The 15,128-nt window shown below is 40.1% G+C and overlaps 1 protein-coding gene across 4 annotated transcripts in view; it reads right to left on the bottom strand.

The window, feature by feature from the left end:
* The window catches only part of LOC115634529, a 45,795-nt gene that overhangs the window by 21,116 nt on the left and 9,551 nt on the right, over positions 1 to 15,128 (bottom strand). For 3 of the 4 annotated variants that reach the window (XM_030532335.1, XM_030532338.1, XM_030532339.1), the window contains exon 2: positions 3,203 to 3,544. The gene's annotated coding sequence lies outside the window, so the exon portion shown is untranslated. Of the gene's footprint in view, positions 1 to 3,202; positions 3,545 to 8,166; positions 8,283 to 15,128 lie in introns of those variants that run through there. The other variant, XM_030532336.1, reaches the window with a different exon arrangement.

Below are 15,128 nucleotides of genomic sequence, written 5' to 3'. Positions count from 1 at the left end.
ACAGACACACACATACTCACCCTCACCCTCACAGCACCACTCCTACCGCCCCAATATCCTTGATAATAATGTGCACAATGCCAACAAACAAGCAAACACCTCGATGCTCCCTCAACCAAACCATCTCACCAAACTCTTCTCGTCCCTCACGTGCGTTGCTCGGCAACGCCATCACCTCCTGCACTGAAATCATTTTCATTTTATTCCAATTCGGTTTTAGCTTTAGATTCAGCTTTTGCTGTTGCTTCTACACTTGCTCCTGCCTCTTCATTGTGTTGCATCTATTTTCATATTAGTTGAGCAAACTCGCTCCCAACTGCTGGGGAATTTAATTTCGCCTCTTGGTTATTTCACATGAACATACGACGAGTATGCATAAATCATACTATAGCCTGGACAGCTCTAAATATTGTTATTGTTGGCATTGTTGTTGTTTCTGCCCCTGCCACTGCCCACTGCTGAAGCGGTTAATTAAGTGGTTGCACTTCTGTGCGAAATGGAGCCCACCTTTTGGATCAGCTAAATTTCTAAGTTGCCAACATCTGCAACAGTGTTGGAATTTACACATTTCTATGCACATTTGTTGCAATAAATTTGTCATGTGAGGAGGGAGGCGTGTGAAATGTAAGATATTGCCATAAATAATTGAAATTGTGTGCTCAGGTTAACGGAAATAGTGCAAGGAGATTCAAGTAAAACTTTCTCACCTGATGGACTGGCTTTCAAATGAAATAAATTCACCTTAAAAGCAAGAAAACTTTACGCTAGAGTTAGGCATGGGCCGGCTTTTTTCCGCCCGGCACGACCCGTTTACCAAATGGACCTTTGAACAATAATGGGGGCCCAACTCTTGAATACCCTGTACCCACACTCTCATACCCTGAACCCGTAGGGTAAAGCAGGTATATTAGGTTGATGCAAAGTACATGCAGCAGGAAGCATCTTCGACCCGATAAAGTATATATATTCCTAAGAATGACGAGAGAAAACGATGTAAACGTGTCTGTCCGTCCGTCTGGATGAACGCAAATACTATAAAAGCTGGAATAACCAAAGTTAGTATCCAAAGTTTTATTTTATTATACCCTGTACCCAAAGGGTACAAGGGTATATTAGTTTAGTGCGAGTGCACATGGAACACACAGAAGGAGGCTTGGTAGACCCCACAAAGTATATATATTCTTGATCAGCATGACAAGCCGAGTCGATATAGCCATGTCCGTCTGTCCGTCTGTCCGTCTGTCTGTCCGTCTGTCTGTCTGTATGAACGCAAGGATCTCCGAAAGTATAAGAGCTAGAATAACCAAACTTGGTATACAGATTCTCCTGAGACCGAGAAAGGACGAGTTTGTTCATTTTTTCTGATCCACCCCCCCACTCCCCCCCTATTAACGATTTTCTATAACTCCCGTAATTCTTGGAATTTTGAACTAAAATTTAGTAGTCACATTAGGTTAGTAATTATATAACCGTATACCAAGTCTCATTATGATAGAATGATCGGAAAGAAAGTTATAGCCATATAACCAGGCTTAATGCACACATACATACATATGTACAAGTACACAAACACGCATATACACGATTCTGATGTAATTGTAAAAGTATGTATGCATTAGTTAATATTTAGTTAATTAATTAAATTAATTTAGTTAATTAATTTAATTAAATTAATTAATTAATTTAATTACTTTTTTGTGGGGTGGTACAGAGTTTAAGAGTTGAGCCTGCTCGACTTTAGCATTCCTTTCTTGTTTTTTATTTTCGCTCTTAATCTTCCTTTTGCTTCTACTAGGGGCGCTATAACTAAGTGAGGGAATTTTGCCTGGGTACAGGGTATTTCACTGTCTGGCTTGCTCGACTTTAGCGTTCTTTCTTGCTTAGAATTTAATTTTGTAAATATATAAAAATAAATAAATTACAATGCGTGGGTGTGTATGTGTGTACTACTGAATTAAAAACACAAACTTATCCTTTCTCAGAGAATCTGGATACCAAGTTTAGCTAATCTTACTCCTTTAATTTCCGAGATCTTTGCGTTCATACAGACAGACGGACATGACTATATTGACTTGGGGTCTGACACGCCTCCTTCGTACATTCGTACCATAGTTTGGTAAGCCCTTTCAACCCTTGGGTACAGGCTATAAAAACCATAAATGTGTACATTTTAGTTTTAATAATTCGGACACCAGTCGGAGATTAATTAAACATTAATTAAAATTATATAATTTTTTTAAAGAAAAAAATATAATCTAATTTCAATATTAAATAACATCAAATATTAGTTTAAGCAAAAGGGGTTGACAAAGGTGGTTCGAGGTTATTAAAGTAACAGTCTATGAGCACTTTGATACATGATGCCTAGTTTTATACCTACTTTTCTATAAAAAGATAAAATTGTTATTTCGCGAATATTTTGAAATGAAATCTTTAGAGAGAGAGACAAAGAGAAGCTAAGCTTTAGAGCACACTGCTTTTATCTATCACTATTACTCATAATGGGTATAAAGCGATCGTGGGACCAACATTTTTACAGATCACACCTTATCTTAAAATATGGGCGATTTTTATATAAATAAATATTCATTCAATATACCCCTCACTGAAAACTGTAAGTGGATGTTGTTTTAGGTTTGTAAGCATGACAGGTCGAATCCAAAATAAACAGTACTCCTCCCACAGATTAAGATTTGTAACGTTAAAACTTTGATATGATTTAAGATGGGTGTTTGATTGCAACCAACATTTATATTAGAATCATTTTATCATTAATGGGCCGTGATTGCAAAACGGGTAAACAAACTTTGTAAGAGTTGGATTTTACGGACACAGTCGGGTACATAGATTGTGGTGGAATAATGTGAAGAGCTTCGGCGCATCGAAGATACATTTTTAGCTCGTGGTATTTTAATATATCTATGTACATATATAGTGCATGTGTACACAAATGAAAAGGTACATGTGCACACATTAATGCAAGAATATACATACATATAAAAACCCCACATGCAAAGCAAATCAAATCACAAGCGAATTGTGGAGGAATATACATACATACCAGTGAATTATACGTACATAAGCAAAAAAAATCGGTACTCGAATCGACCGGCTTATACTAAGAACATACCTACATTAATAGGTATAGGTATAATAAGTGTACAAATGTTTAGCATATAAAAAAAATATAACTTCTACTTACCCAAACGACCTTTCTCAAGAGCCGCTAGTTAACTTTTTCCATAGCCTTTATTTATAGTGTGTTGGCTATGCTATTTGTTGTCGTTGGTTTGCTGGTATTTGTTTGTCTTTCTCCATAATTAGACAACAACTTTGGTCAATCCGAGGACTCCGATGCCATGTTATTGCTTGATTTTTATCGTTTATAAATAATATCAATATATATTTTTCACACACTTTTTGGAATTCGTTTGAACTTCAGTGATGTATAAATGGCTTTATTATTCCATGTTTGAGCTTTTCTTATTTTGTGATTCTAGACATCAAATCTAGAGCTGAGATGTCTGCAGAATAGTTTTTGAAACTAGAAAATAGAATGAGAGGACACGAATTAGAATTCAAATTTCATTTCGAGATTTCGTTGATTTTCTGCTCATAGATTTTCAATGCGATGGGGTTGTTGAAATTAAACAGATTAGATGAGCAGCAAGAGCACCAGACCAGCAACAATAGCAGCAAATGGGTAATTATATAAAAAGCTTTGTCAGCACACACAAGCACACATATACACATGTATGTACATATGTATGTACATACCTACACGTTCTATACAGGTATGTATGTATGTTTGTACGAGTACATATGTACTATACTACATACGCATGTGAGTCATTTACACAAACAATGGCGCATTTTGGTCAACTTATGAGCGAGCCGTCGGCCATTTAACACATTTCGATTAGAAAATCGCGGCAGGTGGGGGGCGTGGGGAAGTGGCACAAGTTTTAAGTAAGAAACCTAATAAACAGCACAGCCGGACAGTCACACAACGACGGCATCGGCGCTGTCCGAGTGCCCATCTAAAGAATTGACAAGAGAGGGAACGGGACCGGCAATATTGAAATAAATTTTTCAATTGAATCAGTTGAAAACGTTTGCAGCTGTGTGATCTTTTATTCGCCTTTATAATGTAAAGATAACGAGAGATGATGGAGGGGGCAGAACGGATAAAGAGGCCAAGAAAACAATTATCGCTCAACGTAAGTTAATCAATTCATGGGCGGTGGCACATACGATTTCATCTCAGTATACATATTTATTTATAAATCAAAGCTCACATGAAAAACTGAAAATCGCTCCTATGGCTGCTATATCAACAAATGAAGATCTTTCTGACCAAGTCTACATGCCAAGCTCGGTGTCCCTCCCAATTACGGTTCGAAAGATCTCTGCGTTCGTATGGACGAACAAACAGACATTCTGTCTATGGGATCGTTTTATAAATACAAAGGATCTTAGAGCGCTCGAACGAACCTAACCAAAACTAAAGTAATTATTATAATAATATGGTAGCATTCCAGTAAAAGTTATCGACCACAAATATACATCCATGATCAAGTATGTATGCAAACCCTTGTACAGAACTCAGTGATAAATAAACGTAAGCTCGCTAGCAGTAAATTTAAATAAAAAGTCAACTAGGGTGACGGAATCGAATCTATTTAAGACTATGCTTGCTCGCCGGCAGCTAATTAATGTATGGATTCGTGTAGAAGTCATCCCATATTAAAAGATCTTTCTACAAATGATACCCCCATTTGCATACCGAATTTCAAAAAAACACCGTTCAAAACATGCCTTCTATTAACCACCAAAAAAACATTATTGTTTTACAAAAGGTTTTAATTGTTCAGTTACTGTAAATCAGATAGTAATGAGCTTATGCATCAATGTATGTGTTTATGTATTTACAGCTGGACAAGGTCTTTCGAACGAATTTGATTTAAAACGGCAGCAGATGCATCTGAGCGTATGCAGGTACACACATATGCATGTACATACACATATACACACATATGCATGTAGGAATATGAGTGTGTGTGTGTGCGTAGTTGCTTCTGTGAAATTGTGAGGGTGCCGAGACGGTGGCAGAGGACACGCAGCTTGGCGTGAAACAAGAACGCAAACCCGAATGACTAAAATTAAACAAGAAAACAAATTCATCATGAATGCCTCAAAAATTATTTGAAGGGATGAATCTGTGGCCTGTGCCGGTTGTCAGTGCTGACTGAGTGAGAGGGACGGGAGCAGAACACTGAGTGATTGAGTAAGAGAGAGAGAGAGAGGTGGCGAGAAGGTGAGGGCAAAAGGCAATGATGAGAAACTAGTCCCATTGCCGATGCCGATGTTGACGTCCTACTGCAGCAGCAGCGACAACAATAACAACAACAAATAAATGGTACGACATGACGAATTGTGTGTATAGTATACATACACACAGAAAACATAACAACAAAAGCAACAACAACAAAGACGTGTCGGTAGGGTGGACGTCAGACGGCAACAATAAAAACCAACGAAATAAATTAAATAATATGAAAAAGACACACTGCTGCAGCAACGTACACGTCGGCGTCGTCGTCGTTGTCGGCGTCACCGTCGACGTTAACGTCACAGCAAAAGAGCTGTGTTGGGGTAAGCAAAACAAGCCAAAGCAATCAGCGAGGAGCAGACGGACATTGGAGCAGCATGGCCGGCAAGCCAAAACCGCCACCAGCAGCAACAACAACAAGAAAAATAAAAACAGCGCACCCGACAGCGAACGAAAAACGCAAAACTTGAACGACTAACTGCCAGACAAACAGACGGACGTACTCACAGGCCGAAACTTAGCTGTATCCATACATACATACATACATATGTATGTTTGTATGTGTGTATATTTGTACACATGTATATGTACGTACATTCACACAAACTAAATACATACATACATATGTACACATCGAAATCATACAACAAAAGCAGCAGCAATAACAACAACAAATCCACAACTGAGCCGCGCTATATAATAAAAGCAAAAACGAACAGCAAAAAATTGTATTTTAGAAACGAATGAGTGAATGGCCCGAGAGTATTACCAACAACAACTACAGTCGACAATCAGCTAGTCAACCAGCCCAGTTAGTCATACAATAGCCAAACAACTCGGCAAACTCCACGTTTTAACCCACAGCTAATCGTGCGCTCACTTTTATCTACGAAATCGAGAGGTCTAGTTAGTAAAATCTTTTGCTGAAACAATTAATTGATTGGTTCCCTACAACTGAGGACCTGTTTAAGTACAAACGTACATAAAAACATACATATTGTACATATGTACATATGTATGTACAAATAAGAACAGGAAGGAGAAACTAGCTGTTAAATGTTGAAGAGTTAAGGACAATAAAGTTTAGTTTAAAAATAATAATTCTGCCTAGCTTGATTGGTAAGAACATCAATTGGATAAGTTACAAAAAAAAAAAAAAAACGCTTCCAAAAATAATAACAATTCAAAAAAATTAATAATAACAAATAAATCTAAAGTGCAAACTTCCCAGAAGACAATCATGTCGAACTTACACACACATTTACAACTTATATGTATACATACAAAGAACATTAAGAGGTAGGTGGCAGGGCAGCGTAAGCGGGCCCGAAGCTTCCCATAAGCCAAGCAAACGAACGGCAAGGCAACAACAACAAGAGCAGCCGCAGCAACAATAAGAACGACAGCGAGACATAAAATAAATGAGCGCTGCCGACAGCCACCGCCATGGCGCAAACATGTCTCCAATGTTGCTGTTGTTGTTGGCTGGTCGGTCGTTTCAACGAATGCTTTTGCTGGTTGCTTCAATTTCGATTTCCAACTACGACGTACAGTTTGTCAAAAAAATGTTTGTACAAATTTATTTTCGTACTTATATCTGTTATTGTTATCATGCTAAATTTACGACAATTTTCCTTTAATTCTGATTGTAATACTTAGCAAAGGGTGTAAGAGTAATAGTAAGAATAGGGTTTTGGGATAAATGGGAAAGTGACATTTCCTGATAATCCATAAACATAATAAATTATAATGTCCAATTCTGCCCAAATTGCAATTTGGTTGTTCATATTTTTTATTTATATTCCATTGAAGTAATGCAATTACATTTTTTAAAATTTATATGCAGCTTAAGTACATTACGAGTAAATATTAATGTATGATGCGTTAAATATTATTCGTTTACAGAGCTATGTATTTTTAATCCATATCAACAAACTTTTTGACTAACTGTATAAACATTCATGAGCATATACGTGTACATATGTGTGTATGAACGTGCAAACATACATACATACATATGTACATGTGAAACAAGAGCGCAGCAGAGCAGCGCCGGCATCGTAATTATTGATACAGAAAATTACACACATAGGTACGCGACGCTGTCGCTGCATAAAATGTACACAACCGAAGACGCAGGGAAGTGCAGTGCTGACGCAATAAATCTTACTGGAGTTAAAATTCAAGCAATCTTATTATTGCTATGGTCAGTAACTAGTTTATGCACTGTAGTTGCGAGCACAGGCACAACAAACACTCGCTAATATTTTAGCGAAACTTTAAAATGCGTCTACAAAACAATGCGTGAGGTACACGGTAGACTGCTAAACTCAATTTAACTCAACTTACACAACAAACACTCACTCTCTCGCTACAAGCGCCTTCGCTGTACTCTCTCTCTCACTCGGCTAATCGCACACCCACACACACCCACACTGAATTCGGCTTTCCATTTAAAACGGTTTATCTTTCTTATTTGTTGTGTTTTTAGCGGCTTTCTTTTTATATTGTTTTAGTTCAGTTTGGCCGAATGCGTGTTTACGCATATTTATGAAAATTTAAATTGGAATGTTTGAATTTGAGACCAAGATCTACTGGCCGCTATGCTAAAATTCCTGAATTGTACATTTCTACACATACATAAGTGTATAGAAAGAACGGAGAGAAGGCGAAGGGTCGGCGCTTCTAGTTACAGGCTGTGGCTTCGGAAACGCTTTGTTCTTATATTTATTAATTTGACAATTCACTGCACGAAAACTGTGTAGGAGAGGCGGTAGTAGGAGAGGAAAGGGGTATGTTCATATGTATATACACATTTATTTATGGCACCTTACACTGCAACTAGTGAACATTCTGATGAATCCTTTTGCGGGCTTTTGCTTCAAGAGTGTTCAACGTCGCCGTGGCTGTACAATCGACAAAAGAAAATGCGGCAGCAGAATCGCGAACTCAACACACTCGCATGCAAAAGCACACACACGTAAGCTTGAGGGACAGATGGACGAGGTCTGACTGCTTGGTTGGTTGGTTTGGTTTGCTTGAGTTTTTTGCTGCCTCTTGCCGCGCTCTTGGCCAAAAGCGTTCGTTTGGCATTTGTGTATCTGTCGCACTTCCTGTCTGTCTCTTAGCCTTTTGGCCACACGTTTTATTTAACACACACGCACACACTCACATAGGCATATAGACAGACGGCGGTAGCAACCATGCGGCGCATACGGGCTACAATTTCACAAATTCGATTTTTATTCTTTCTTTGCAATAATAAATATTGATATACATACAAACATACACATGTACATATCTCACATTTGCTGTTGCTGTTGCTCTTAACACTCTCATCGATATCATTGGCTTTGTAGTCTGCGGCTTTTTAAAAACACGCACGGCTACTTACACACCCACACACTCACAAATTAAATAAAAACACACGAACACATTATTTATTTTTGTATGTATGTAATTTCCTTCTTTTTATTCAGACACACAGGAAATTTTTCGTAATTTTTCTTCGCTTCGCCCGTTGACTTTGCTTGCTTACGCGACGAGTTACCGAACTAAACTAACGACAACAGCAAGCCGAAGCCAAAGCGAAGCAGCGGCCCCAGTAGAGGTAGAAGCAGCAGCAGCAGTATGAAGCAGCAGCAGCAGCGACAGCGACAGGGCTACCAGAAAGAGCAACAACAACTCTGGCTGGTGGAGACAACTGCGAGTGGGGCAGCAACAAAATGACGACGACGACATTATATGAGAAAATTTATTCAACATTTAACGAACGTTGCCGCCACTTTGTTGTTTTTGTTATTGTTGTTATTTCTGTGTATTTATTTCAAGTGATGGCGAGGCAAAGTGTGAGATGGTGGCGGGGCCAGAGTGGCAGCCAGTCAGCCATTCAGTCAGTCATTTGGATTGTTTCAATTTCTTTTTGCATTTAAATTTCGTGTTATTGTTTGTACTGTTGTTACTATTAATGTTGCTGATGTTGCTGTTGTTGTTGTTGTTTGCATAGCGGCAAGCGTCGGCGTCGTCATCGTCTATTGAAGTGATGGTAATTAAAATTGCTACAAAAGCCGAAATAAGATGAACGAATGAACAACAGACGAATATTCAGACATACACATGCGTGGATCGTTAAGTAAAAACGGATGAGAAATTGAGCAAATGCATTGTGGGGAGAGGTAGCAACAACAATAATGCTGCCTGCCGTAAGGTGCGCGTGTTAGTGAGGAGCAGGCAAATTTGTAATGTGGCGGTATGTGCTAGTCAAGTGCATACATATACGTACGCAAGTGTTTGTGAGCTGGACTGTCATCAAAGCGAAAATGATGCAACACTGTGCCTGGGAGGGTGTCGCTTATCCTCCTCTTTCCCACAGTCAGAAAGCCTGTTTGTCTAACTGATTTGACTGCCAAAAGTTTTGTCGCTGGGACCTCAGCTTATTGCGTGTGTCAGTTGTTGCTTTTGTTGTTGCTGCTGCGAAGGCACCACTGAAAATTGTTGAATAATGCCAAGCGAAATTGCGTTGTGCGCACCGTTGATAAATGAGGGCACGCTAGAGAGCGGCAGAAGACAACAGAAGAAGATGAGATGAGCGCAGCAGCCTCAGTTGTCGTCAATATAACTGTGCAGTGCAGCCGGCAGCAACAACAACAACTGCAATGCCAACAATGTTGCAGAAGTGTAGGTGCTAAAATATCATGCGTTCATTATGGAGCCAAAAAAAAGCTAAAGGCTATGTCATTCACAGGTAGCACACACACACACACACACACACACAAACACACACCTGGACAGTTCAATAATGCAACGAACAATTGCCTGGCAGCTGCTGCTAATGGAGCCATTGTTGCATTCGCCAAGTGGCAACCTAGTACCGAAGCAGAGCAGAGTAGAGGCAGAGACCTGGGCGCGTTATAAGCACGGGGAACACATGCGCCCAATAAAAACAAAACTTGGCTGAAACTAAAATAAAATGTGTTTTATAGAAAAGCAACGAGGACGTCGATGTCGATGTCGACGCCGACGCCAATGGCGACGATAACGACGGCAAGGCAAAAAACAAAAAGAAACACAAAAAAATTTGCCAAAGCGCAGAGCTTGGTGGACTTGAAGCAAAATGAAATGTAAAAGGGCAATACAGAGCAGCAATAGCGACAGCAACAACAACAACAGCATTAGAGGGAATGCCCTTTGAATTTTTCGACACACAAGTACCCTGCAAAGGTTGTTTTACTTAAATTTCTAAAATTTATATTTCATTTAGCACAACTTTTTTTTTAAGTGGACTTATTTATATCCGGATTTTTAATCCCATATGCAATAATTAAGTAGGATAAGTTTTTGCCTATTCTATGAAATTAAACTACAGACAGTTGTTTAGAATGGAAATGCATATATACGGGTACGTAAAGGAAAATGCAAGTAAGTATATCAGTTACTTACTGTTGAGTTTCAATATCATTTCAGAGCTTAAATTCTTCTAATCGTTCGAGCACGTCACAAATCCTTTTTGATAAAATAGCAACTGCTTTTAATTTGGAGAGTATTGCAACCGACTATGACGACTGCAGGAGGCGACGTTAGGAGGTAGAGGCTTCAGCAGGAGGCTGGGGCAGGAGGGGCTGTAGACAAAGCATCGCCGCTCATGTTGAATGTATTTGGTTGGTTGGCTGCTTGTGGGGACAACACGGGCACACGACAGCACAGCACAACGCACACACACACATACACACTCACCGCGGCAGAGCCGAGAGCTTGCAAAGTTGATGCTGCAACAGCAACAGCAGCGGCAGCAGCAGCAACAACAACAACACAACGCAAAAGGCGAGCGTGCCAACTACAACAACAAGGATTACAATTCAAACTTGCTCGTCAGCTTGGTCTGGCTGCCTGCCACAAACAAAGTGGGGAGAGCAGAGGCGCGGCGAGGCGAGGCAAGAGACGAGTCGGGTCGAATTGAGTTGAGTTGAGAGGCAAGTCGAGGGATAGAGTACAGAGTAGACGCGCTGAGCAAAAGGTGGCATTGGCTTTGGAAACTACAACAACAAAGACCAAGTTTTGCTCGTGCCTCCGCATGCCACCACCTCCATCCGTCCTACCTCCTTGGATGCTGCTGTGCCACACAAAAGCAGCAAAGAATACATGCATAAAAAATGTGCGGAAGAAAAAATTTATAAGTACGTGCGTGTGTCTCTGTATGTGTGTGTGTGTTTTTTTTTTATAAATGTGTGTCTGTGTGTTAGGGTGAGTGTGTGTGTGTGTGTGTGTGTCAGTGAGAGCCCATCTGAGGGCAGCGACAGAGCTGATTTTGCTGCCTCTGCCACATCGCTAGCTCTCAACTGACGAAGGAGCCAACGGCGAAATAAATGAGTGCAAGGGCCACCAAAGCGAGCAAACGAGCAAGCCAAGGCAACAGAAACTAAAAGACCGATGCCACCGATGCCACCGATGCGACTGACCGACATAACGACTGAATAACTGACTGCGCGACTGAGCGACTGAGAAGCAACGAACCGAACGCTTTTGGGTTTTGTTAATTTTCAACTTTTTCTGCAACCGCATGCAGCCGGCCAATGCGTGAGGGGGAGGGGGGAGTTGCTCAAAGTCAAAAGATGCCCGCCACGGCTTTGACAGCTTCGGCTCGCATCGCAACTAATTAATGTCGAGCGGGCGAACGATCCGGATTACGCTCCAGCGCTATCCGATTATTGGATCCTCATTGAACTGATACGATTGTCCTACAAAATTTGAGCTTGCAAGTATAACAAGAATGCTAGAGACGTTGCTACTGGGGCATGGGCAGAGACTACATTTATGGCTATAACTACCTCTCTCTACCTCTCTATTGACCTCTCACTACGTGGCAGACCCCGCAAAGTATATACATATATTATTGATCAGGGTGACAAGCCGAGTCAATATAGCCATGTTCGTATGTCCGTCCGTCTGGATGAGCGCAAGGATCTCAGAAAGTACAAGATCTAGAGTTACCAAACTTGGTATACAGGTTCCCCTAAGTCCTAGGCAGGTCAAGTTTTTTTTATTTTTTATTCTAAAACACGATTCTGATGAAAATGTGTGCTGTTGAAACTAATTTGTATTCAATTTAATTAAATAATTTTCAAATTTATAAATTTTTTTTCTTTTTTGTGGGAGGTACAGGGTATTTAAGAGTTTAGCTCGCTCGACTTTAGCACTCTGTTCTTGATATACCTTGTTCCCAAAGGTTAAAAGGCTATACTAGTTTAGTGCGAATGTAAGTAATACACACAGCTAGGCGGAACAGGCCCCACAAAGTACATATACATATGTATACTTGTATGTACATGTATTTTTGAACAGCATGATAAGACGCGTCGATATAGCGACCGTCTGCCTATCCGTCAGTCTGAAAATATAAGAGCAAGAATGACTAAGCTTGGTATCCGGATATCCGACCAAGGCCCCCGCTTTTAGTGATTTTCCATAACTCCCGTAATTCTTGGAGTTTTCAACTCAAATTTGACAATCACATCCAGTAAGTGCCAATCTGCTGTTGTTGTTGCTGTGACTCATCTCTATACTGCAGACATACACACGCATGTACTCGTTACACAATTCAGATGAAATTGTAAGCTATATTGAAACTGTTTTTATTTACTTTATTTTATTGCTTTTGTGTCGACAAACAGGCTGGACAGGACATGGTGAACTGTTAACCCCCCTTATCATCAGGAATTGCACATGGAGGAGCATCAGTTGATTTCGATATTTTTTCAGGAGCTTCGTCAATTTTATTAATAAACGATCAACAGGAATTACGAGTACATGGGTATACTACAAGTATTTATTCCTTTTTTTCGGGGCAACTAGAAGTTAACATTGTAACTCAACTAGCATTTGGAATACTTTTTAGACAAGAATCGTCTTGTCATACATATGTATGTATACTCACATACTATATAGTAAGGTGACAATAAACAGTATATTTTGCAAGCTTGGAAATTTGCGAGGCCAACGGCTATGTGCCAGCATAGGAGTAACATCTGAAGGAAGAAGACTTCACCCGTCTTTCTTGTAAAACGCTGCATTTAAAAGTTGCATCAGTCATTATTATTACCCCTAATTTGATTAATAATTTGTGCGAAGAATGTGACATGCAGAAGAAAGCATCTCCATAAAGTATATATGTATTCTTAATCAGCATGACGAGACAAATCGATTTAGAAATGTTCCTCCGTCTGTCTGGATGAACGCCTGGATTTCGGGTATTTTAGGGTATTTCACTGTCGGGTTTGCTCGACTTTAGCGTTCTGTCTTATTACCCTTTGTGTACAGTTGTATTTCTTTAGGATTTCCTTTGGTTTTGTATTCATAAAAGAAATTTCACCACGATTGTCGGCCAAGCTTTTGATGGGTCTGTATTTTTTAAAATCTTAACTGAATTAGTGACATTTTCTTGTTAAGTTTTCATGAACATTTCATGAACATTATCACAATGCTTATGTTTGTTATTTTGCCTATACCTCTGGCTACGTGTGGCTAAAGTCGGAGCATAGATGGCCGGCAGGCGTTCTTTTTAGGATGCAAGTCTTCGGATTAAGATATAATATGTATGTATGTATATGTTTTAAGCCTTTTTCTGCAGCGCAGATTTGTTATGCAATTTGTAATATTATGTAAGGTAAAAAAAGTTATAGAATAAGAGAACTTTAGAACAGGCCGACCCTACACCTTCAATTTGCTCATCCGTATTAGTATCGGATTAATCAACTCTACTCGCTAGTACTGAGCAAGCTACGCATCATAATTGAGATTTAGGAGTTAGTGCAACACAAGTTTTCAATTTGAGGTACGCATTTGAGTTTGTGGACAGATTTTCTATTATATTGAGCCCTGATGATGGCCGTAGTTTGCGACATACGTGGCGTTCGAGGGGGCAGGGCCCGTTTCTGTAGGTCTGCCACAGAGCAGCACATTAATTAACGAAGGCGACTGCAGCTGCCGCAGAGATTGCAACAAGAAAACCAATGTATGTAGCTACCCCGGACCATTAGCAGCAGCTACGACAGGAGAAAGTCAACATAATGATTCTTGTTGTTGCATGTAGGCACTACTTGTACTCGTGTGTATTTCAATTCGATATAATGAGTTGAAACAGAAGCGCGCGCACTTGTCGTCGCAGGCGAAGGCAGAGGCGGAGGCAGAGGCACGTACTGAGGCAGCTGCCAAGCCACACCCAAAATTCTGTCGCCCACAACTAAGCCATGCAAATTACAACGATTTCCGCACGGCACAGAAATAGATGCAAAGCGAAAGGCACATACGTACATACGAGTATGTATGTACTTAAGCACATAAGTGTGCAGATGCTTACATATGTACATACTTGTACATATATAAATGCATATGCATATGCATGTAAGTGTGTGTTTGTGTGCGTGCAGCGTGGCATCTCAACTTGAAATGCAGCGCAAATGTCTAATGTATCTTGCAGATGCAAATAGAGTGCGTGACAAGCGGAGTGGCGGGCGAGCATTTCAGCATTCAAGCGCGCATCAGTCAGTCAGTCAGTCAGCCAGTATATGAGAGGCAAGGTGTCAGACGAGCGCATTGACAGCAACAAAGAGGACCAGCTAAGACGTCGCGACGGCGATATGGAAACATTTGCAGTTGCACATCCAGGGTGACAATGTCGTCTTGGAGCTTACAGTTGATGTTGTTGTTGTTGCCGCAGTCGTTTCTGCAGCATTTGTATAATTTTCACAATAGTAAAGAAAATGCTCGCTGCGCAGATACAGATACACACACACACACACAC

Source organism: Scaptodrosophila lebanonensis, unplaced genomic scaffold (genome assembly GCF_003285725.1).
Source record: "Scaptodrosophila lebanonensis strain 11010-0011.00,11010-0021.00 unplaced genomic scaffold, SlebRS2 tig00000001-arrow-pilon, whole genome shotgun sequence".
Classification (NCBI taxonomy): Eukaryota; Metazoa; Arthropoda; class Insecta; order Diptera; family Drosophilidae; genus Scaptodrosophila; species Scaptodrosophila lebanonensis.
The sequence above is the reverse complement of the archived record's forward strand: the minus strand, read 5'-3'. Positions and strand labels throughout refer to the sequence as shown.